This window comes from Oxyura jamaicensis, chromosome 6, assembly GCF_011077185.1.
Source record: "Oxyura jamaicensis isolate SHBP4307 breed ruddy duck chromosome 6, BPBGC_Ojam_1.0, whole genome shotgun sequence".
Taxonomy (NCBI): Eukaryota; Metazoa; Chordata; class Aves; order Anseriformes; family Anatidae; genus Oxyura; species Oxyura jamaicensis.
Window position 1 is genome coordinate 18104662 of NC_048898.1, and position 22882 is coordinate 18127543.

The 22882-nt window shown below is 41.8% G+C and overlaps 1 protein-coding gene across 11 annotated transcripts in view; it reads right to left on the reverse strand.

Moving 5' to 3' along the window:
* The window catches only part of ARHGAP22 (Rho GTPase activating protein 22), a 147695-nt gene that overhangs the window by 94600 nt on the left and 30213 nt on the right, over positions 1-22882 (reverse strand). The gene's annotated exons all lie outside the window — the stretch shown is intronic.

Here is a 22882-nt window from a genome sequence, read left to right on the forward strand (position 1 = left end):
CAGGATGGCCTGCAGGAAACTATAATTGTCTGGCAGCCTGAAATCTGCATGTACCAAGTCATCAGTTAGGTTCTTGAACAAATTACCTTATTCCTCTATACCTCAGTTTGCCCGGTCTTTAAAAAAAAATTGTTTTGCAAAGCTGCACATGGAGACCCCTGTATCAGATATTCTAGGTAAAAGCTAGATAGTCTAATAAAAGTGAGATTATGTACCTTTGGACCTGCCAGTTGAGGTCAGAAAGACTCATATAATGCTTGGTCAGGAACAGAGATGCCCTCAAGGTCCAGATCTCAGTAATGTCTTTTTATTTTTGAAATCTTTTTTTTTTTTTTTTTCCCCAAATAAAATTAACCCCTTGGAACAGAATTAGCAAAGCCAGCATCAAGAAGCCTTTCCCACGGCATATTTAATTAAATGTCAGCTGGTTTGCACACTTTATCAAGTCCTGAGAATAATGAATGCAAGTTCTACCTGGGGAAGGTTGACATGCTGAAAGCCCTTATAGATGTAGGAACTCTGTATTTAGATAATAAATAAATTAAAAGTTTTATATACTCTGAACAACATATTATATACTAAACAAGCTGGAGGAGAGAGCATCCCATGTCATGCAGTTTAGGAAGTTTTCCCTGTTACAAGTGAGTGATGTGGCAACAGAGAGCAGAAGTGATGTCACTGCAGGGGTCCATGCTGCCTTTATGAGCTTTCCCACTATGAGAGCCTGAAATTAGATCAACAAGTAAGACGACTGTTGACAGTAAATAGGAGCCAGAGGTTGTGAATACAGCAGATGCTATCAATATCAAGCCTTCAGGTGTTAGCTTCAGTTGTATACAGATTAAGCACAGCAGGCAATTTAATCTATACGAGGTAGTTCATAGAAGGGGCACCCAGGCTGTTCACAAGGGAAAGATGCTTAAGCATCTCAACTAATGTAAGCTGTTACAAGTTAAAAGCCTCTGCACAGCTACCCTCCACATAGCCATATTCCACAATTCCCTGATTTTATATACAGACAGCGATCCATTCCTTTGTTGAATCTCAGCAGCTCTGTTTCTGGTTTTGGCCCCACGTTCCCTGCTTGTTCCTGCTGTGTCCCACTCCAATTAATACATCTTGTGCACATTTTTGGAGGACATGGTGCAACATAGCACAAAGTGACATTTACTTTCTTAGGTTACAATGACAACTGGAGGTACTCAGCACTCGTCCAGGGTGCAAAGTATTAATTTTAGGGGAAGAAAGAAACCGTTTTTTTGACTGAAATTTGTGCTTCCTAATTGCAGCAACCACAAGCTGTAGGAATACAACTTCTGATTTAAGTATTTTACGGAAATGTTCCAACAAAAGAACTGCAACAGATTTGCCTAGCAACCAGCCAATATCTTCCATGATCAGTCCAAAACCCAGACTGCAAATCAGACAGAAGACCAAATACATGATTAATCCTCTGAAACGCTATCAGTTGATTTCTCCCCTCTTTGGAGCATAACCTGTACGGTCGCTACTACTTAACAGCACTTTTCCATCTCCTAACACAGCACCAGCTCTGCTGTGTTAGGTCAAAGGTTAACATCGGCTTTCATTGACAGAAACAGTCACAGAAAAAAAAAAAAAAAAAAAAAAAAACACAGACAAGTGCGATAACTGACTAGATAACTTCAAGATAATATTTCTTTTTAAAACGAGTCCCTCAGACTTCAAATTACCACCTAGTTTTTGAATTTCAGTCAAAACAACCAAAGAGAAGTTGTGTCCCACCCCTGCCCTCTCAAGACATATGCTCCAAATGTCACTCTTATTAGCTACAGGTACACTGAAATAGGAGAGGCAAGCACATTTTGGTCAGTCACAGAAGGGAACACCAGCTGCAGACCCATGCCAGTGACATTCTCTGCTGTGCTCCATCCACAGATCCCAATCCTCTTTCCTTTGTTCAATCTTGGGTTTTCAAATAAGATGCAAAATGAATGCTCGTAAGACTCCCAAGTTACTCCTTTTTCTTACTATGGTTACTGTGCACATTGATCACCTTGCTGAAATAAGGAACAAGTCCATATACTAAATTGATGTGTGTTCTTGCTCTAACATACGCTGTTCTCATGGCTGTTGGGTCCCACCACACAAAAGAAAGAACTGTTTCTTGTAGGGAGGAGAGTGTGCAAAGTACTAAGTACACAAGCTTATTTACTCACGTTTTCATCTGAGGTCTGCACAGCTCAAAAATACTGCAACTGTGCTATTGTGTGCTTCACGTGACTGTGCAGCCAAACAAACTGTTCATGGGAGAGCCAAGTGCATAATCTTATAGTCTGAACCTACTCAATAGTCAATACATGCTGGTCTTTTGTTAGAAGGTACCATTTTTAGTTGCTATGGAGGCTAAAAAATAATACACACACACACACACAAAAAAAAGCTAGCTTTTGTATCTCAGATAAGCCCCATTTTCCCCGTGTTCCCTTTCTTGCAAGCCCTACAGACTTTGCACCTTCCTAAGCACAAAATCTTAACAGAAAGCAGTCCTCGGCAGCTGGCATCTGATAAGATCAAAAAGGCAAATACTACTTGGCCAAAAACCTGTTTCTCCTTCTTCCTTCACGTCTGCCCCACTTTGGAATCTGCTGGTCTTTTAGTCACATTTTAATGCAGGTCTCCGCGAGAAATAAACTGAGCAGCCCAAACCGATGGCCAGGTTAAAGAAAGTAAAGGAAATATTCACTTACAACTGTAATTACACTGCATCACCAGAAAGCCACTTACCAGAAATCTTTGCAATGCGTCACTGCAAGGGTGGGGTTTGTTTGTTTGTTTGTTGGGTGGCCAGGGTAGTCATCTAATGGAAACAACTGCCAGACTATCATTGTAAGAAACGCCAAGAAAAGTACAATCCCAGTGTCATAAGCAAGCTCAGGAAACAGGTAAGTATAGAGCAATTCAACAATAGGATGTGGCAAACACTCCCCCACCAGCTTCAGGTGGCCCAGGCTCTTAAGAGTTGACAGTAGCAGTGGCTGAGGCAGGAGGACTTTATTGCTAGTTCCATTCCAACCCCTGCCAGCAATCATCATCACCTAGCATGCAGTAAGTCACTGAATCTAAAGGATAATGTGAAGGAGCTATTCAGTTCTCCTGCCCAGGAGTCTGACACTTCCTAGCCAACAGGACAATTTTGCTATGGAGACAGAAGTGAAACCATTCCTGCACCTCTGCTGTCAATTGTTCCCACCTCTCTGCTGTTTTGACATTTCTACTCCAGTAACACAATTAAGGTAACTTCTTCAAGGTCTTTGGTTTCCCCTCTGACCTCAATGAAGAGTGAGGTGGGGGGAGACTCCAACTTCATTCTGAGCTTAAACAAAGCAAATAGCCCCTTGCTCTTACCCCATTAGTAAGCTTGGCTCTGAGAGCTGCAGACAGCCAGCTGCATTCAGGGAGACCGACACTTCAACTTGCCAGTTCTTCTAAGGATCAGAATCTGCTCCATCTACTCTGACCGTTAGCCCTATCTGTGCCTGATGTGCTAAAAACCTATTGAGACAAAGAGCTGATAGGGCAAATGCAATAACCCGAAACATACTGTTATCAGTACCCTGGCCTCCAGTACCACCTCTCCCCCGCATCTACAAAAAGGATTCCCACAGCAGAGCAGAACTAGTTGAAGCTCACGGCCAGAAGGTCATTGCAACAGAAGCCCAAATCATCCTCTAAAGTCATGGACAAGTGCTTCCTGCGTAATGATGCCACAGAAGCGAGGGGGTGAAAATGAAGCCATGGAAATAAAGCATTGTGAGAGCAGCATGAGAGACCCCAGTCAGCAGCTTCTGTATGTTTTAAATAAAAGACTATTTCAAAAGCACATGGAAAATAAACTTACTGGCAAATACAATGGAACATATGAGTTTCAGCAAAATCCTACAAAAATCTACTTGGTCCCAGTTAGGAACAAAAAACCACAGCTTTGCACTTCAGGCCTTCCCCCAGAGGGCCGACCAGCACGGGCAACATTTTTACCTCGCTGATCATACTAGCAAAGTCACACTGACCTTGAGATTTACTAAGTTCCACGTAGCTGGAGGCCCAGGAACTTCATGAAACAAATGAGAACCTTCTGCATGGGTCAGAAGTATAAAACAGAGGAAAGATCTACACCATTTCAAAGGAGTTGCTTAAAAATATAAATTCCAAATAAGATAAAAACATAGCAGGCACTTTTAATGGGCTAGACTTGTAAGAAGACCTCAAATGTTTTAGTATTACACATTCAGGCTTTGGGACATTTAAGGCCAGTTGGTCTGCAGAAACGTACAACTTAAATACCTGTACGTTTGCAGAAAATGGAGCTGCTTCACCAGCATCAGCAGGTCTACCCAGCAGTACAAAGCTGACACAAGCATACTTCATTCTTTTGAGCCTGACCACAGCACACCAGCTGAAATACCCACTGGTTATAGAAACAAGGTTTGGGGCCATGTGTGAGAAAGTACACTCAGAACCCCTTCTTGTTATCAGCAGGTAGAATCTGATCTCACACCACTCCAAATACAATTTCACTCAAGTGAATGAGGTGACTGGATTTATGCAGCAATTAGACTAATTCCCCATCTAAACCTCCCTTCCACAATGGGTTAAAACGAGAAGCAAACCAAAAACTCAGTATTTTCAAAATTCAAGGGAATTTTGCTCAAGGACTGTTCTGAGCCTGTCTCTGAAAGGAAGAACAAGGTATCTTGACCAGATCCCACTTTGAATTGACTATCCCTAGATTCTCAATAAAAAACTAAACTACTAGATACACTTTTATCTGACCTTCCCTACTTCTGATCACTCTCCTGAAAGGGAAAAAAATCATTTCAGGATTACAGTATCCTTCCTTTTATCCAGCGTCAGGGACACTGCCTCTGCCCTGATTACCTCCCATGCCAGCCTCCTTGGAGCCTGACCCCTCAACAAGGTATCAAAGTCCTTTTGGACATAAAAGAGAACAGAGGAGGGAAAAGTCTGTTGGCTAAGAACCTTATAGCAACGTGAGCAATCTTTTTATAAAGAAAAAGAGAGATCCATTTCCCCTTTTAATAGGGGAAAAGAAGAAAAAATGAACAGTTTTAAGTGCAAGATCACACCTGGAAATGGTAACAAGCCTATTTTATTTTATTAAGTGAGCCATAGGAGACGGCTGGGCACCCTTCAAAGGGACAGACGCTGTCTGAGCCCTAAGCAGAGAGAACAGGGCTCCCACACCCCACCGCACTGCGCCTGCTCAAGCAGCTGCCGGTTCTGCACCCGCTGCAGCCCCAGCCAGGCCTGCTCCTTACCTCGGCAGCAGCACAGCCCCATGGCCTGCAGCAGCCCCTCTCCAGGCCCCGGGTGGTGTTTGGCCAGGTCCAGGTCCCTGTCCCCTGGTGCCCCAGGGCTCCCCTCCTGTGCCTGAGGCAGGCAGCAACTGTGAGCTCCCCGGGGGGGCCAGAGGGCAGCGGATGCCAAACGCAAGTTGTGGGTGTGCACGAGAAGCTGCGGGAAGGGCCATTTCACCTCTTGCAAAATTATGTCAGCACAGGAAGGGGTCCTATCATAAGCTCCCCCCTGAGCAAACACAGCACACATCGCCGGCAGCCTCTGCACCGCGCTACGGGGGCCTCGCGCTCTCACCGAGGTCAGCACTGCTCCAGCCATATGCCGAAGGCTTGTTTAAACACTCCTAATTGCATCAACCCAACCAAAGCACTAGCCTCAAAGACAAGATAAGAGCTTTGCTTTGGGATAAGGAAAGAACCGTATCGCTAGAACAGATGTTTCCCAGGTTTCCGCCGACCCCATGTTTGCTCTCAAGGCCCTGCAGCACTTCCCTGAGAGCAGCAGGGACCCTGTGACCACAGAGCCACAGCCCCGAAGGCAACAAAGTCCCACAGTGGTGTGGCACAGGTGTGGGGCCCAGCTCACAGGCAAGCAGCACACAGAGTTTGGGTCACACAGTAAGGTTTGAAGTCACAAGCAAGAGCCAAAATGACAAAGTCCCTTCCAGGGCAGGCACTATAGAGGAGAATGCTCTGAGAGCACTCTGTGGCAGAGCACCCAAATTACAGTATGGTGGGAGAGAAGAGATGCACTGAAAGAGAAGTTGAAGGAGGGAGTAACAAGGAACTAGCTTCAAGGATAGTTCAAATACAAGAAACAGCCTGAACCTGAGAACTGATGAGACTCTGGAGCTCCTACTCCTGTACATGTTCCACCCAGTCTCGAGATCAAACCAATTCTCCTACGCTAGAAACTGAATGAAGGATCAACGTTTACTGGCTCTCCCATCATCCTTAAAAACAAGCCTATACCGTGCTTGCAGAGCCCCCTGCAGAATATTCATCTCTTACTGTGCATTTACCGCCAGCCCATATTATGAGCATTTCGTCACCTAGCAGAAAAACAAAATTAACAAACAAACAAACAAACAAACAACAACAACAACAAAAAAAAAAACATGCAGAATGAAATAGGGCAGAAAAGCTTTGCCATCACCACCAAACATGTTAGAGGAAGCTCAGTATATTCTTGCAGCAGAAACGAATGAATCTGGTATTCTGGCTTTGCTGGTACCAGCTTGCTCCTGTTGGGCCTCTAAACTTATCCATGTCAATAGCTGAAATCCATCTCTTGTGCAAAGTGTTAACTTCCCCTTGCAAAGCAGCAGACACTTCTGCTCTCAGAGACGAGGTACACACACCACCTGCCTGAGCGGCTGGGTGATCTCCTGGCAACGCTCCTGCACCGCATACAAAGTGAGCTCCAGAGAGCCCCTTGGCAGGGGTAAGATTTCCGAGCTCTTGAAAACTCGCACAAAGCAGTTACTAATGATGCTGTTGGATCAGTGGTAGATAAAAGGTGCAGAGAGAGCTCTCAGCTCCCCAGCTGTTCCAGCCTGGCAGCCAAGGCAGGCCCCTGGGGGACTGTTTCTGGGTGCCATGCCTCAGAGCAACCCCCCCGACGACTTAAACCTTGCTGAAATAAGAGCATTTCAGAAGTTTTGGGACTGCTGCATATCACATCACCGCTCATTGATGACTAGAGGCTGCTGTGGCGTTAAACACATTCTTTTAAACAAACTGGCAGCTTTGCTAAAGCATGTTACAAATTTTTATATTTATAAAATGAAGCATTGCATTCTAAACTCCCTTTATTTTCAAGAAAATTGAAAAACTGACAAGTTTGTCTACTCTTCTGATTCTGCTGTGTTACAAGAGGGAATTAACTGGTCCCAGATGAAAACAGCTGAGATGAGCCACAAACATGACCCAGCAACGTGCTCTTGCTGAAAGCAAGCTACTGGTATCCTGAGCTGCACTAGGCAAATTATTGCCCACGGATCAAGGGAGGTGATCCCTTCCCCTCTGCTCAGCACTGGCGAGGCCACAGCTGTGTCTACAGTGCAGAATTTCCAGACACATTTTTACTTAAGTGTAACCCTAAAAACTCATCCTAGACCCTAAGGCATTGACAAACTCCTCCCATGGAGGACTTGAATGCTCAACAAAGGACTAACACAGAGATGGACAAACTTGTCCAGATCACACAAATCAGGATTATGATTATGTAAAATCTATTTATATTTACACACTGAGAAGTCCAAACTATTGCCCTATTGCTATAGAAAGTAGGGTGGGTATGTTCACACCTCTCCAGCAACAAAACCCACTTAATCTGTGGTAAAATGCCGAGACTCATTTCTGTTAATGTACATAACATTCTGCGCAGCAGCTGTTCAAAGTGGGATTTCAGTAATTCTCAGTAATTTGACCTTTTAGATGCATGGTTAATGGTGCATGTCTTTGCCTTTAACTGCACATACCAACTTTAGGTGAAGATTTACAAAAGCAGGAGCCCAGAGCTCCATGTCTATCTTGAAACCAAGTACTAAGCAATTTGGCTGATCTTTCAAAACCACCAAGTACTTAACAAGTCCCTGTGAAATGAAGTGGTACAGACCAAGTGACCTAAATTTTTCTTAAAAAAAAAAAAAAAAAAATCCATTTACTTTGCACTTCATTCCAGCTACAGCTCTCCAGTTTTGCCATCTGAAATTCTTGATTTAAGGTTTACACCCCCTCCCATTTTTTCAGAAATATGATAGCGCATTGGCTTCTACACTCAAAAGGAAAGCTGGCTGCTAAGCAGTGCTGTGTATCTAATGAACTTTCCTATTTAAGGACCAAGCTGAAGATCTGGAAACCAGAAGTAAAGATTTAAGCCAACCACTTAAAGGGGGTGGGGGGTTGGGGGAAGAGAGTAGGGTAATATGCTATTCTATGTCAATGATTCATTCCAGATGTGATAGCACACTGATGGCCAAAGGCATTTATTTTTCATTCTCTTACTAGAAGACAAATGGCTTTTGTCTTTTTTTTTTTTTTTTTTCCTAAATCACAAAAGTCAGAGTTGCATCTCTAGAACTGAGCAAAATCTGTTTTTCAAACATTTAGACTCAAGACAAGGATTACAAAATTTTCTCTCAAAACCCTGAAGGCACAAACTGGTCTGAAGAACAGAAATATTGGCAACACTTGGAATCACTAATAACAAACCAGGCAATCTACACTTGATATAGAACAGATCTCAGCCAGCCAGCACAAAGCAGATGCACCAGTGAAAAGCTGACCATTTATACTAATATCTATATTCAAAATCCAGGAGAACGGGGTTAAAATTATTCAAGTTTTGCCAATAAAAGCTTCTATCATTTGAACTGCAAAGTTACTCATACTATGAATTTCTCCCTCTCAAAGATCTCCAGGTCAAGGATTTGATAAGCTATAGACTTCCTCTTCAAGCTCTCTTACATGGGGAGGTTTATTTATTTATTTTTTTATTTTTTTTGTGAGAAGACAAATTCAAATTAGTTTATTCCCTTACTTGATTACCAATACACATGGTGAAACTCAAGCAGAACCAGCTTGCCAGTAACAGAATCTCATTGCTCTCCTTTATTGGATACGCAGGCTAGAGGAGTCAGAAAAGAGCTGTACAAGACAGAATTTCAACAGCAACATCTAGAAAGAGCATGCTTTGGAAAGCCTTTTCCTTAAAATGAGTAAAAGGGAGTCAAGTTAGATGTTTTGCAATGAAGTAAACCTCTGCAGCACTGAAAGGTAAAAATCAAAAGCAGAAAATCCACCCTGAGTATTAGGCAGACAGCCCATGCTGCTGCCTTCAGTGATTCAGGAGAGCTCTGGCTGGATCTGCTCAGGGTAATGGAGAAAAACATTTCTCAACACTTATCCAATTAGAGCATCAATGTCTATTTGATGAAAGCAACAACGCAGCTTTGCCATGTGGATGTCTTTGCAGGCATTATAAACCCATCTCCAACCTACAGACAGGTTTTGCCTCATGAGCAGCGGGCTCTTACTGTGGCAGCAAAAGACATTAGTTGCTTTGGAAAAGACGAAAAAACGAGTAAAGCCAAGCCCCCTTTTGCTTCAGACATCCCTTCTGAGAGAGAACACCAGCATTTTCTCCAGAGCCTGTCACAACTACAGAAAGTCAGGAAAAGAACTGGCATCACTGCACGTTTTAGCACGCACTCACTCTGGTGCCCCAACACACAGAACAGCTTTGGCAAATCTCACAAAACTCGGTCCCTCCAACTTCTGATCTATGGCTGTTTTCGTTAGGCAACTGCCAAATTCCCAGTTTTCCTTTGGAAACATCAAGATGGCATTTCAAGAAACTCAGGACAGCATTTCTTGTTCCCTACTGGCCTTTCTTCTTTTCCATTTGAGTAAGCTTTTTACACCAAACCAGTGCCCTACCGTGCTAACATTGTAGCAGAGCACTACTCAGTTGGCTAACTTAACAGTTCGTAGGCATTTCAAGATGCCTTCAAATAGGTTAATTTAAAAGCCATCCCAGAAGCTTACTGCTCCACCCAATAATTTAAAAATATATCAAGCTAGTACAGAATTCCTACTACCTACTGGCTCAGGAAGAGTATTTTGGTAATGTAATAGCACACGTAGAAGAGTATGTGAGTACGTTAAAGTCAACCTTCGCTTATAAAAATCCAAATATTAAAACTCACTTAAAGACATACTTCATCTCTTATAAGTGCCTAAGGCTAGAGAGATTATTTAGTAATAAGGTGAGATGCCACCTCCCCCAACACCTCCCCTTGAGATGGTAGAAGTCTAAACCATCTTCCCCTTCCAGACCCCATCATCCCCCACCCCTAAAAGCCCAACCCTCTAAATACACACTTCTGAAGCCTTTAACATAAACTGTGAAAGAAATGTTTTTGCAAATTCCAGTTCTCCAGCTTGGTAACAGTCTGAAAAATAGCTTGCTGACAGAAGAATCAGATTTTCATGGCTTAAAGGAATTTCCAGTTAGTTTGCTCTTCCACAAAAGAACATGAGTTAGCACCAAACATATATCACTAGACCGTACGAGGTATTACTGCATGCTAGCTACGTCATAATTTTGTGTTCACTCATTCCTTTTCCCAAATGATACAACACATTCCCTTTAGACAAGCTAGGCTCTATAATACAGCACACTTCTGTTAAGAAAGGCATTATGGGCTTTAAGAAAGAAGTATTTTAAAACACAAGATCAAAAGTCACCTAACTGGTGAGACACAAACAGCATTTCAGAACATATAACCTGGTCCTATTAAATGGTTTCTAGTCCAGAAAGTCACAAGATACTGAACTTAGGAAAATTATTCTTAGTTGAGCATGTCTATTCCCTTCCTCTTCCCTCCAATTACAGTACTTCCAAGTAAACTTCAGCATCTGAAGTCATACGAGCAGAGAGCTACAGCTGAATAATTTGCACAGACATTCTGGCAATTTTTTCTATAGCATTGACCATTTTTTAAGAGAGATTCCCTGGTGTCCACCCCCTTTATTCCTTCCATTCAAGTAAAATCGCTCTCCAACCCAAAACACTTGTTGAAATTAAAAGGAATCCTATGAAAAATAAATGAATAGAGACTGCAAATTCTAATGGAACATCTGGTGTACGTGAAGAGCTCACAGTCTCCTAAGGAAATTCAAAACAGAGAAATTTTAGGTGAAAGCAACAAGAAGCAAAGAAAGCTTCATTGTAAATTCCTATATACCTTTAGCCACATCATGCTACCGAGTAAATATGCTACAGTGCTACATGCTACAGTGTAACTCTAACCCTTTCTCTCTTTAGGGTCTTTGCCCCAGGGTCATCAGCAAGCTCTTAGGGTTCTGGCATTAAAGTGCTGGTGAAGCACAAAAAAAAAAAAAAAAAAAAAAAAAAAAAAAAAAAAAAAAAAACAGTCAGCCTTGTCCATGGACAAAGTCTCCTTTTTAACGAGTCTTTCACACCTGCTCCTGGCAAAGCTGATGCCCTTACTGTTCTGTTTTTGATAGTAGAGAGAACGGGTGCACTGATTAAAGGAGTATGCTAGGACAGCACTTACTGCTGTGCTTTCATTTCTTTCAGTGGCAGGTAAGCACACTGCCTGACTTCAGCATCTCTCACCTTGCATCACAACCATTTCTCACCAGAGGCCTGCATCCAGAGCTGCTCTTGCACAACTCACCCCCACTGACCACACGTAGGGGAAGAACAGTTAAGCACACGGTCTGGTCTTATGGAGACCAAGGCAAAATCTGTGATGCCATTAACATTACAGCTGAAAGCAAAGTTATGTCTCCCACTCATATTTAAACCACATTGTCTCAAAGCAGAGCCTTTGGGGCCTCTGGAGCTGGAGAATTCTCACAGCAATGTAGCTAGAAATAAATATTAAATCCAGAGCACCAAATCCAAGGAAGCAGCACAGCTTGTACAATTAGCCTTCAATACAATTAATATACAGTTGGTTATAACACAGCCTTTCCTCATGGCCTCATACAGGCTCCCCCTTTTAACAGGGTATTCTTTTGATTTCATAGCTCTTTATTATCTCACACATACCTTTCCCAAAGTTTTCACAAGTCAGACACCTCATGATTAAAACCAACCCCCAGCACTAACAACATTATTTCATGAGCTCAGCATGATATACAGCATCTTTGGTACCAGGTGGGGACATGGATATCAACATCTTAAGTGGACTTCAGTGAGATGGGCAATGGTTTATAGATGCAGAATACATTGCCTAATCCTGCAGTTACAAATACATCTGCCTCCATTGGCTGAGATACAAAGCCAGACTTTGAAAGAATGTGTATGCACTGGGCAGTGCACCTGCCAGAACAGAGACGGGAGACAAACTTTGAGAAAGTAAACAGCCTGCTAAAAGGAAGACTTCTATAATAAGTGACCTGAACTTTGTCTTCCTAATGGAAGAAGTCACATTGACTTCAATTACAGTGCCTGAAGAATATTAGGAAAATTATGCTTATCGGAACATGCTACACTAAACAGAATATAGTCCTGATCCCAGCTGCCTCACTGCTTTTGTTTTACAGAACAGTATCTTGAGCAGAACCCACTGCCATAGGTACAGTAGAGATGCTGTGAGGCTTCAGAAAAAACTCCACTAAATTCAACACAAATTAACCACACATCATTAAGTGTTCTCAGTGCCCACCATGTTGTGCTCCTTTTAAAGTTTTATTGAATAAGAGGTAAAAGGTTGGTTCAAAATATAGCTTTGGTCACAAGGTGCTTGTGGTCACAAGGAGTACTTTTCTTCAAAATCTGCAATTTTACACCTGTTTAGAAACATACTGCTAAAGTCATAAAGCCAAAGTCATTCCTAGTGCTGATAATATAAACACAGAGCTGAAGAGTTCTGTACTGGCATAACTCAGCTCTGTTAACGCAGTGCTATACAACTTGGCATGATGTCCTCTAAATAATAGAGCCCACATCTAGGCTTACCTTAGAAATGACAAGCTCATGCATGACTTACAGGGAAGCTGTACCTGGCAACTAGCAGGAGGAGTTAAAACTGTTCCCAGAACAAATCAATAGACAGCTGAAATACAGCCATGCTGGTTAGTAACTAGCTCTCCATAAAAATTATAATACCTCTCCTTCAGGCCAAAGATGTTTAATTAGATCAACAGTCTCTGTTCAAGTCTCTCTAATTCAGTGGAATTAACTTGCACTATAGAGCATAAAGCTGTCAGAAAGGAAAAAAATACACCCAGTGTCCTGCAATAACACCTAAACCCAAGAATTTACAGGATTCTATCTGCTGGGAGAGCTTGCATAAACACACAACAAAAAAACAAAAGCAAAACCAACACCCACACATTCTGGGCATGCCAGAGATTCCACATCCATCCCTTGCGGAATAAGTTTCTTTGAAAAACAGGAATTGACAGAAAGAGATTGGTTCTAATAATTTATTGATTTGAAAATACACAAGTTTCTTTAGTTTTCCAACCCTATTTTCCAGGGACACCTTGCAGTAATAAAATCACACACACTTTGCTTTTATACTGATTAATGTCAGCATTTCTCTGTCCCAGAGAAACTAAATTGTTTTGCTTATTTCACATTTTTATCATTTTTTTGTGTTGCACTACTCTTTCAGGAAGTACACAACCTGCATTGCCACCATTTCAGGTGTCAGATGAACTTGTTTCCCTGCAGTAATTTGTATCTTTTTAAGTTTATGAAAAAGCATTAAGCCCAAGATGGACCTTTGTCATGACACGCTCTGATTTCCTGCATAACACGAGAGAATCTCAAGAACAAGATCCAGTGTGGAATATATTTTGTGGGCAGCCATGTTAATAGGATCCTGCCCAAGTGTAAGGCTAAGTACAGGCATGAGTGTAGGATAAGTATCTGAAAATCATTAATAAGAAGCACATAAGTCACTTTGACACCCAAATCTTCCCCCACTCATCATACCTAATCTCTACTTGGGAATAACTAAAGTAGCATTCAAAGGCTAAAGAAAGCTTTTAGAACATAACATTAAGTTACCCTTACTTTATAGCATGGCAACTTATTTAACAAAGCATAAATCTTCAATGTTATGCCCTAAGTAATACATCTTTGCCGTATTTCCTCCTCCTCTCTATGAAGTTTAGATAGCCTGGTGCAAACTGGTTCTCACTGATAGCACACTGGTTATCCCTAAAGCATTTCAGACAAACAACACCTCACGTTTTGCATGTGAATCCTCACAGCTGTTTGACAGCAGGCCAGCTGCCACTTCAAACTGGTATTAGTGTATCATTCACTAAGAAACAGTTTCATAAACATACCAGATAGCAGTTTACCAATTAGAATTTCTTTTGGATGCTGGAGCAGCACACTATCAGCTTTCTGTTCCTTCCCCCACACTTTTGTGTGGGCCATGTGAAAAGGAAATGTGTTTTCTTTTTCTTACCTTTACACCCCGAATGACTTCCAGCTGGTATTTTCAAGTCAGCATATTATCCTGAGCAGTTAAGCTACCAGCACTAACAGGTACCTTAGTCACATCATCAGTGCTGCCTAACAGGTCTGTCAGTACACAGTGTGTTTTCACTCTCTATTCTTTAGATGAGGGTTGGTGTGCATGTCAGAATTCCCTTCTGGGGAACAAATACTTCGGTTTCTTACTTACATGCTGTCCAGAGTTGCTTTAAAGACCACTCCTGCTTCTTGCCCTATTTTCAAGGAATGTAATGTGACTGATGCAGTTCCACAGTGTGGGGGGAGGAAGTTTGTATATTCTGTGTATCCTGAACCTGCTGCATACCACAGAAAATCAGATCTACAGCACCTCAAATCAGGTAGGAAACCAGACTAAGCCCACAGGTCATTAAATGCTACAGATGTTACAGCAGTTCTCTGATGACAACAGCAGGAGTGAAGCAGGTACACAAGAAATTCAGTTCGTTCTTTGTCCACAAAATTTTACATTTAAGGAGAGATGCTTTCTTTATTCCTACTATCATACCAAACACAAAAGCAGCATGAATTCCACAAATAGATATACATGCATCGGCTGCCAGCTTCAGGATCCATAGAACATTTTAAAAAAAGAAAAACCTCAAAGAATCATCATCCATCACCCCAGAAATCAGCTATTTACTTCTAGTCTCAGAGCTAAAGAAAACACACTCAGCAGACAAAAAGAAAAAAAGCTCAAGTGCAGAAAGTCAAGAGGAATGCAGCCACTGGAATAACCTACAGAAAAGGGTGAACAAACCTAACTGCATCTCTAGCTAATACAACCAACAAAAGCCTACACATTAATGGGTTCTAGGAACTACATTGCCATATATTATGCCTTTTTTTACTTCATTATGCTAGCATACTAGAGTATCTTTATCTGAGGCATCCCAAATATTGCATAAAATGCGTGGAGAATTCACCCATCCTTCTTACAAATGGGAACACAGCTGCTTCTGGCACAGAACACAGCTTAACCTCCCAACAGCAGCATCAAAGCACACAAATTTCTAGACAGCATTGAAGACTTGATTTCTGACAAATTAGCAAGAAATATAGGGAAGGCACTATATAATTGATCCCGTTGACAGATTGATAATCATATCTTCATGGAACAAAGCTGTTCCTGCACAGAAATGCAAGAACCTCTGCTAACCACACATGCCTTAGGGCTTAATATATTATCCTTAAGGCAGAATATTCAGAGCTTACACTGGAACATCTCGGAAGAATTCAAAATCTTACCTAATTTGCACTAAAAAGGCCACCCTGATGAGATTAAGTGATGACTTGTACATTCCAGCAACAACATGCCATCATCTCAGTGAGCCACATTTCTACACCCAAATGGCAGCCCACACAAAATGCTGTGCAGACATATTTGACTTTCATTAATACAATGGGTTAAGGAAAACTGCTCAAGAACAGTGAGATTGTGTCTTAATTATCTTCACTAGCAGTAAAAGTTATTCATGAAACTCCTTAAGCCTCATTCTCCTTCCCCAGTAGGCCATATGCTGTTGCAATTGAAGTTGTAAAAACCAGCATCCTTGCTGAAAGCCAGCACATGCATTCAAGATAGCTAGATGCTACTTGATCAGAGGCCAGACACAGAGTTTCTCCTGGAGATGCAGATTCCAGGACAGCAGAACACGTGCTGTCACAGCCTATTTCCAGGACCACTTTCAACTGCCCAAGGTCCCAGAGCACTGATGGACATAGACAGTATAACAGAGTAGATCAAACACTTCTAAGGAAACAAAGAAAGAATCTTGTTTATTTCATAAAGCAAGGTCTGTGCTTGCCAAATGCAAACATAGGCCTTGGGCATTACATATGGTGCAGAAAAAAAAAAAAAAAAAAAAGCAATTTGCAGGCTGCAGGTGCCTCCCAGTGCCCTTCAAGATGTTTTAAGTTGATAAAATAAGGTAAGTCAAAACATTCGTAACTATCAGAGAGCATCATAGCCCTGAGGTGGAAGAGGAGCCTCATAATCTCTGTACAAAAGCCTGGATGCAGTCTGAAGACCTTAACTAGCAATGAGTCATTGCCTTAAGTAGGCAATAGTGTATTGGTCTAGTTACACAGATAAACCACTGGACCTAATACAACATTTCTGAGATCAGTGAGGTTATATGAATTCAGAAGACAAAACTTCACTTTTTTCAGTCTCTTTTCAGAAATATGCACTGGTAACATGGTGAGTCAAGCTTTCAGGGAACGTATGGATCCAGCTATCAGTAAGAAGAGACGCATTGCCTGTAGAAAATTTGAGTTGCTAGTGTCTAATGTCTGCATGAGTGAGGCCAGGGTCACCATTAACTTTCCCAAATAATAGTTGCTGAACTCAAATCAATTTGTAAAGCAAACCTAAAAATACTGGCAGCCCCTTGGTGCTTCTATTGATGTTAAATTGTCAGTGTCTGAACAGGTCATGAAAACTTTTTTTTTTTTTTTCCTTTCAGGCAGCCAAAATAATTATAGTAGAATAGGAAAGAAGCTGCCCTGAACTGAAAGATACAATCAGTATCTTTCAGACAAATCCCTTAGATGCAATGCAGTGGGAAGTTTGATTAAACTCCTTCATGCCCACAGTCAGGCACAGGAGGCAAAACGATGAACTGTAAAAATCTGAAGATACGTATTTTGAAAAATATGTTTATCATGCTCAGAATGGAGGAAGGGGCAAAAAATCCAAGACAGACACAACAATATAGCCAGTACGTCCCAGGTCAGGATGTTAGCCTAAAAGAGCCTAGGTTCAAGTGGCTTCTCCATACAGCCATTCCTGTACAGAATGTGCTTTGCTCTGCTATACACAGGAAATCTACCTAACGTGCAACAGGCAAAAAACATGAACTTGAGTGTTTTCAAAGACTGTTGATTTTATCACCTCTGATTGCACCTCTAAGCTTGCAGTGGTATCTTGCGGATCCAAGCAGACTAAGTTGCTTGTGGTGGGACAAACATGCAGAAATGTATGTTGTTTTGTATTCTATCTACAGGGCACAGCATTAGCCTCACAGGTAATAGCATTGTTTGGGAACTCTCGCTTGTTGCTTTGCTTTTGAGGATACACCAAGGAACAATTAGGAGTGGCTGATTTCCTCATACAGGATGAACTCACATTCAAAAGATTCAGGACATAATGCCATAACCGTTTCCAAACACAAGGCAGAAAGTACCAGCACCATCTAGTGTTCAGGAGCAGAAGGAGCAAGTAGAACATATGCCAAAGTGTCAAAAGTTTCTGCATTTTTTATTATGGAAGTCCAGGTTGCACACTTCCAGTGAGACCCAGGCTGCACTCATCTGGCATGTAAAAAGAGTCCCTGCAGCAAGCAAAAGCCAAGCAGATGCATCTGGCCTTATCTTAGTGGTAAGACTACCATGAAGCCCATGAAGGACTTCAACCCAAGCCACAAGGAAAGTAGTAAAGAACAGTTTCCAGATTGTACAACAGCAAAAAAGACATGCAGTTTTATTGTGCTAGGCATGCCTTTATAAAGACAGTTCAGAGAAGACATCTTAGGTTTCTCCATCCTTAATAAACAAAAGTCAAACAGTGGCAATGGTAGCTCCCTGCAAAACCAACACCAACCTACCTTCTTCTACAGGTCAATACAGTGCTATAGATGCTCCCTGATGTCCGTAAGCTCTCATTTGCTAAGTGTTTCCACAGCACTCCATTGAAATAATAGTCTCATTCTCTTCAGTAGGTCCCAGAACTACTTTCTTTGCCATATCCCTAGTCAATATGCTGAGTGCTGAAGCCCAGAAGCCTAAATAAAACCTGTTAATATCAACATCACATATCCAGGTAGGCTGTCAGTTGTCAGCTGTAGGCTTCAGTAGAAAAAAAAAAAATTACCAGCAGCAAGCTCAGTTTCCTGCTGGTAGTTAGAATTGCAATTTGCACTGAATAATATAGAATGATCTTTAATGTCTGAATTTCTAATTACCCATCCAGGTATTTTCATTACACACCATGACAAAAGGAACTGAGATAAAAAGGCCACAGAAAAACTTAATTGGTGTTGATCACCTGGGGGACAGAAGTGTACTGCAGAGCTCACCCTACTGGGGCAAGACAAAGAAGCTGCCACTCCAACTGCTCGGTAAGACACTGCCAACGACCCTGGTGGACTCACTGCACAACATGTAGGCAACGATAACTATCCCTGTAAGATTCACATCTTCCAACTCTGCCTTTATTGAGCTCAGTCTTTAAAATTAATTGAAAAATCATGCCACAACTCTGATTTCTAAAGCTTTGAAAATAACCTTCTAAATGTGAATCAAACATAGGCAGTCATCTTTGCTCTGGCTAAGTCCGTAAAAAGCCTGAGACAACAGGTCTGAAAACTGAATTGCCTCATTAATGAGAGGGCTGGCAGCATTACTCAAAGGGAGCACAAAAAGCAACCCCAAAGTGCATTTTTCATCAAGCTTGGTTTGATCGAACAGAAATCTGATTGGTTTGAGAACTGTTTTTTCAGTCATAACAGCTGAAGTGAGGGATATGGTAGGATATGGAGAAGAAGCCAAGAGGAAAGGGGAAAAGCAAGATCTAGCCCTTGAGCAGTTTCCAGTGAAATCAAATTACACTTACCACAACACTGCACAATACTCTTATTTTCACATACAGACCTGGCTAAAAGCTGTCATTATTAACCTCAGCAGACAGCACTGTGGCAAGAAGCATAAGTAGCTGCTGTCAGTGACCGGGAGACATGGCAATGTGCACCATGGTTTTTGGTCTGGAATTTTTCAGCAAGATTGCTTTCAATCACAACATACCAGTTTGAAAAAAAAAAAAAAGAAAAAAGAAAAAAAAAAAGGAAGTGCTCTAGAAGGATTTAAGTCAAAAACGAAGCAAAACTAACCCTCATCCGTCTCATCCCTGGTAAGTTTCTTGTTCATGTTTCTATATTTCCTTTCTCACTCTTCATGAAAAGATTGACTGAACCCCTTCTAGAGCAGAACAGTAGTATCTTCTTAGGTCATCAAGTTTTCTACAAAGAAAAGCTGTTCTCCATTCAGTTGGTAATAACCCCTGCCCTACCCTATTGGAAAACAGCACTTTTCACCTCCTATCTTCTGAACCTTTTTTTTTTTAAACCACTCCCTTGACTCCGAAAACGTTATTATATCAGAAAATATCTTATTCTGCAGAGGAACTTGAGCATCTCCTCTCATAATGCTGCAGAGACCAGAGAATTAAAACTAGGCAGACTATTTGCCACAGAACCGTAAAAGCATCAACTTCCTAACTTCAGGAGCATTTAAACCACCAATACTTCCCTAAGACATTCTCAAAGATCAATCCCCATGTGTTTTACACACTGCATTTCATCACTCTGATTACTAAGGGCTGCAAAGCAACCATGAATTCACCTGGGGTTACTGTGCATTTCAGAGTCAGCTGCTGTTTCTGTTACCAGATCTGGACTCCTCACCCAGGCAACATACAATGGTTATTTTCTTCTTGAAATATCAGCTGTTATGTGTGATGATCACCCCCCAACTGATTAAAACTTTGCACCTGACCTCAGACCACCCTGATAATTTTATAGAAACATCCCTCCCCCAACCTGCAAATGTGCCCTGGAACATGAGAGCAACTGGTGAAGTGTCCACAGCCTACCCTACCATTCTACTATGAATTCTACAAGTTGTGAGGGAAGGAAGTATGAACAGCTTTAGAAGGATCTCAAAATGCACTGTTTCTCCAGAAAAGACAATAGAAAGCATCCCTGCCAAAGGAGGTATTTCAAGAAGTCCTGCCACTAGATATAACACTGGTTTGACTGTAGAACTGTTTTGCAGTCTCTCATGTCCCCACTTAACCCTTCTCCCTGCTGCACTATACAGCTTAGAAATGAACTCAATGAAACATGAATAATACACAATGCCCATCATTAGTTCTTGTTACTCAGCAGAAAATCAATACAGGCTCTCTTACAGTGCAGTACATGCTGTTAATCTAGTCCCTGCACTCTGAGGAAGCAGCTCCAATGGCAGCCTTTACACAGCCTGTAGCAGAGAAAAGGTGGTAAGATCCAAGCAACAGTTCTCGCAATGAGGATGCTGAAAGCCCCAGCTATCAAACAACTAAACAGGTTTTTGGAGATAATTGGTACTATAGTCCAAAGCTTGGGACACTTCCTTGCCAGGAGATATAAGACAGATCTCAGCCTCTCCTTGCCAGCTAAGTTGATAACAGGACACTACAGAAACATTGTTAGGAACACAGCACTGTTCTGAATTTTGTTAAAGTTCAGCAGCTCAGTAGTGTCATACTTGTATTTACAGCTATGGAATGTACTTGCATTCACAAGTTCCACAACTTAGTTAAAAAAGACTAAAAGATCCTGTCATCCTTACAGAAACTATGTAGTCCTAGTTTACACTGGGAGAACTGAGGCACAGTTAGGCAGCAATATGGTCGTGCCTATACATACAACGCAAAGGAAGATGGGAACTGATGGAAAATGTTATTGGTCCTGCAAGATCATTTGTGCTCCCCTTTCTATCTGGCATCCAACTACGAGCTGTGCACTACGTGGGTGTTCTGCAGGCTGGCAACCACACAGAGCACAGTCATTTCAGAAGACGTGCAAAAAGGAAAAGGCATTTATGCCAAAACCAGCCAAGAATAAATGTACTGTGAAGAGAATAGGAAACTCTTCAGGCCACATTCTGCAGTGACATCTGTGCCGAGTCACACTGAGTATTGACTAGTTATTTATAGCATTTTTCAGTACTTCCTATACTTGTAGCAAATAAGCTCCCTACAGATATGAATAGATTTAGCTCCACAAGGTAGGGAAAACGTGAATTTTGCAGGCAGGACAGTGGTTCACTAAGAGCAAGTAGTTTTTCTTAGGAATACAGAGAAGGGCAACGTCAAAAAGGCCAGCTGAACACAGATGTCCTGGGACTCACAACCAAGCTGTGAAGCATTGCTTTTTCTACCCCTTTGGATACCCTCTTTCAAGAAGCCACATGGCATTGTTTTTATCAACTCCACTGAAGCAACAGCCACTTGTGGTTCAGGACAATTCTTTTGTAGTCTACAGAAATAAAACCTGATGCGCTGGGCAAGAAGTGAAGAATGCCAATTTATCTAACTAGAACCAAAGGGCAAAACGCAAATCTGCGGGAAACTCAAGTGAGACAGCCAGTGAGTCAGTTAACTGTTCCTCTTTACTGCCATAACACATGGGATCATTCACAACCACAGAAACCCAAGTGCTTTCACAGCCCAGGTCCACAGTACTGCTACGATAGCACACCGCACAATCTTTGTGAAATGGCGCATACGATCTATCACTTCTGAGCAGTGAATACCACCGTCTAAGAGACCTTCCACGTAATTAACCCTGAGCCCAATGCACACTGTTTGTGCAGCCCAGGCTATGAAGGCATGGAACAGTATACGAAAAAGGGAGCATTAACAGATAACGTGCAGCGATGAGGAAGAGAAAAAAAAAAAAAAAAATCTCTTCTCCCCAAGCAGTTTCTTGTGTGTCAAACAGAATGCTCTGACAGTTATTGCAAAACCCTGCCTGCTGGTGCCTTTCAATACCACCCATTCTTCTTCCATTGACTGCTACTGTGTTAAAAAGAGTGTACATCATGGGCATTTTAAGTCTAGCCTGATTAGGTGACAAGAAGAGAGACCCTAATGTGCAAGTAAATGTACCCCTGCCTCCTCAACAGCAGCATTCAAATATGAGGACAAGTGTCCCCTGCATCACCTGTTCCATTTTAAAGTAATGACATTAAACTGTGATTGTTTTTTTTAAATCTGCTCCATCAACAGCACCAATACCATGGGAACACAGACAACATTAAGAAGCATGGAAGCTAGTCCATGCAAGAGAGAATGGCCATGAAGTAAAAGCATGAGTGAATCAGTGCACTCAGTTTTTATCCCAGTCAACTCCATCTCCCACCTTGCTTTCAACAACTCAATCTTCAGATATTGGTAGACAACTGTGGAGAGACTTGCCTGGCTTGTCTTTGCCGCTCCTCTTGTCTAACACTACTAGCAGTGCAGCAGCTTTCTTCTCTGCAGATCTTATCACCTGAAGCCTACCCCCCAAAATTTGTTGCCTTCAAGTCTATGTACAGGCACAATCCTCACCCAGACACAATTGGACCTCAATAAAGTGAGTACAATTGCTCCTAGGCTGCAACAAGGAACTCAGAACATACCCTGGAGCTATGAAATGTTTACACAGGACATAAAATAATTTGAAAAGCTTAGTATACTTTTTGTCCAAAAAAAAAAGGTCTCTCTCTCAATGCTCCTATTACCAATAGGTGAAAGAGAAGTACAATACATAAAAAAGAAATTACATCCAAACACTGCATACCTCTTTTCCATAAGTTCTGTGCTGTGCATTATCTCCTACCCCAAAATATAACAATTGGAAAAACACAGCAAACTGAGACCACACAGAACTCTGGGCAAGGTGTGCCCCTTAAAAATCAAGGGGCA